The sequence below is a fragment of the Marmota marmota genome, unplaced genomic scaffold (assembly GCF_001458135.2).
Source record: "Marmota marmota marmota unplaced genomic scaffold, marMar, whole genome shotgun sequence".
Classification (NCBI taxonomy): domain Eukaryota; kingdom Metazoa; phylum Chordata; class Mammalia; order Rodentia; family Sciuridae; genus Marmota; species Marmota marmota.
This window is the reverse complement of record NW_026000919.1, coordinates 1-3412: the sequence shown is the minus strand read 5'-3', so window position 1 is coordinate 3412 and position 3412 is coordinate 1. Positions and strand designations below refer to the sequence as shown.

Sequence of the window (3412 nt, the reverse complement as noted above, 5' to 3'; positions counted from 1 at the left end):
CCCCCCCCGCCCCAGTTCAAATTTACGATAGTACAAAAGATCATTGGGTTGATGCCCCACTACTTGAACATCCTACACATCAGATGGCTTGCTCTACAACACAGCTCAGGCTATTCCCACCAATGGAAAAAAATCTGGCCTCCCAATCCCTGTAGGAAAGGCATGTTTTGTTCCCCACTGCATCTTGTGTTTTAAACATGAACAAAGTACAAAAGGGTTTTTTGTTCTCATGGCCACCCACTGCAGCCTGGCACTAAAATAATCTAGCACTCACTTCTGCTTGGAGAAATATTCTTTGCTCTTTTGGTCATCCGGCTTGACTGATATCACTGCTAGGCTTTCAGCTAGCCAGGTACACTTTCTCATATTTGTCAGTGAACTGGAAAGCCTGAGTCTTATCCACAGAGTGGTCCACATGAAGGTCATTTACATTGATCTGCTAAAGAATATCCTTATTATCAATGTCAAAGAGGCACCTGAATGAGATGCATTCATCAGCTTCTAAAAACCCCATAATCTTGAACAAGAGTGCATTTTGTGTCTGATACTATGGGAATATTCATTGGTCTCAGTCCTCCTTGTTTCTTGCTTGGGTGTGTTAAAAGCAGACCAGATGTTAGAGATGAGAATCCACAGAAACAATAATTACTTAAAAGCTGAATTTCTTAAATTCATCTGCCCTATCATTGAAACTAATGATCAGTGGGAGGTATACACAGGTGAAGTCAAGAGTGTAAAACGATACACCATACTTTGCTCTGTAGTTAGGCTGATATCCTGGGGATGGTGTTGTTGTTTTGGGGATGCTAAGGACTGAAAATGCTAGGCAAATGCTCTACCACTGAGCTACACCCCCAGGGGCTGACATCTTTCTCTTGTTTTCCCCCCTTCCCCCCTCCCTCCTTCCTTCCTTCCTTCCTTCCTAGTGGGGGGAGGACTGGAGAACTGGGGACGGAAATGAGGGTGCTTTTACTTCTTTCTATATTTTATTTTGAGACAGAGCTCAGTAAATTGCCAAGGTTGGCCTCAAACTTCTGATCCTCCTACCTCAGCCATTCCTGGAATTACAGATGTGCACTATCACACCAGTTTGACTGATATCTTTGAACTGACCATCTGGGATAACAGTTGTGACTTCGAAGTTAGGGGTTGGGAGCCCAACTTTGGCATTTCCTAAAAACATCTTGCTACAGGCAGTACTGACACAGAAAGAAGAAAGACATTAAGACCAGCCAATAATAGTATTTTTTTTTTTTTAAGTTACATACTGCCAGGTGTAGTGACACATGCCTGTAATCCTAGCAGCTCGGGAGGCTGAAGCAGGAGGATCTCAAGTTTAAAGCCAGCCTCAGCAACAGCGAAGCACTAAGCAACTCAGGGAAACCCTATATCTAAATTAAATACAAAACAGGGCTGGGGATGTGGCTCAGTAGTTGAGTGCCCCTGAGTTCAATCCCTAGTACAAAAAAGAAAAGAAAGAAAAGAAAAAGAGTTACATGCCAAGAGTAGATTAATATATTTATAATATTTCACTGAAGGATTTCCTTTTGTATTTCTTGTAGGCAAGTCTACTCAAGACAATCTCTCAATTTTTGTTTACTTGGAAATATTTTAATTTTTCTTTAATTTTTTTGGGGGGTCTGGTACTAGGGAATGAGCCCAGGGCCTCACATACACTAGGCAAATGCTCTCCACTAAACTACACCCCCAGCCCTTTTTATTTGTGACAGGATCCTGCTAAGTTGCTCAGGCTGGTCCCAAACTTGCAATATTTCTATTTCAGTCTCCTTAGTAGCTGGAATTAGAAGCATGTGCTACCATATCTAGCTATTTCTTCTTAAATTTGAAGGATAGTTAGTCTGAATACAGAATTCTTGGTTGACATTTTTTTCTTTCAGTCCTTTGAAGATGTCATACCACTGCCTTTTTGCATCCACAGTTTCTGGTGAGAAATCTGCTGTTTAGCTTATTGAAGCTCACTAATATGTGACGATTTGTTTCTCTCTTGCTGTTTCCAGGATTCTGTTTGGCTTTCAACAGTTTGATTATGATGTGTGTTGATGTAAATGTCTTTATCCTACTTTAGGGGTCTTTGAGCTTTTTGGATGTGTAGATCTACGTCTTTTATCAAATCTATAAGTGTTTGGTCATTGTTTCTTCAAGTATTCTTTTGCTTCTTTTTCTCTCTTTTCCTTCTGGGAATCCCATTTTGTGTGTATTGGTATACTTAATGGTATTCCTCAGATTTCTTAAGCTCTGTTCATTTTTATTCATTCATTTTTCTTTCTGTTTCTCAGACCAGACCATCTCAATTGACCTATCTTCATATTTTTTGAACTTTTGCTTGCTCAAATCTACTCTGTCATTGTACTTTTCATGTCCAGAATTTCTATTTGGTTCATTTTTATAGTTTGAAATTCTCTATTGTTCTCAGAGTTTTCTTTAGTTCTTTGTTCATGAGTTCCTTTAGCATTTGAGCATACAATCTAAAGTCTGTATTGGAAAATCAAATACCTGGGCTTCCTTCAGGAAGTGTTTCTATCCATTTTTCGGTCTACATATAAGCCACACATTTTTCTTATCATGCCTCATTATTTTTTGTTTAAAACTTAATATTTTGAATAGTTATGCATTATTTAATGACAGGGGTATAATCTGAGAAATGTATTATTATGCAATTTCATCACTACAAAACATCATGAGTGTGCTTACCCAAATCTAGATGGTTTATAGCCTAATACAAACCTAGGGCTATATGGAAAATACAGTCATACATGTGGTCCATTGTTGACTAAAATGTCAACTGTACATTGCATGACTACATCATAACATGGCAACTATGAAAATCAGACTCTTTCCCCTTCCCTGGGTTTGTTGTTGCTGTATGCTGTTGTTGTTTGCTTGTTTACTAATATTTTAAAAACTGATTTTATAAGATCTACCTTTTAAATGTCAAAATGCCAAGATCTGCATTTTTTTTGCTTAATTAAACATGACTTATTTGCTATCAACTTTTGATTAATTTCAAGAGTCCCACAAAAGTTAATTTTGATTGTTTCTGCCAAAAGGGATAGGCTTCTGGAGTTCTCTATTCTGTCATTTTTGTTAATATCACCAAGCAAAGTATCTTTTTAAAAAAAAATTTTTATGGGGCTGGGGTTGTGGCTCAGCGGTAGAGTGCTTGCCTTGCAAATGTGCAAGACCCTGGGTTCGATCTTCAGCACCACATAAAAAAATAAATAAATGAAATAAAGGTGTTGTTTCCAACTACAACTAAAATAAATATTAAAAAAAATTTATATATATTTTGGTAGTTCGACACAATTCCTTCCTTCCTTCCTTCCTTCCTTCCTTCCTTCCTTCCTTCCTTCCTTCCTTCCCTCCCTCCCTCCCTCCCTCCCTCCCTTCCTTC

General features: G+C 38.3%; 1 pseudogene; it reads right to left on the bottom strand.

Annotated features, from left to right (window-relative positions):
• Positions 1–6: 6 nt before the first annotated feature.
• On the bottom strand, positions 7–1324 carry LOC107134133 (annotated as a pseudogene).
• Between the last annotated feature and the right edge of the window lie 2088 nt (positions 1325–3412).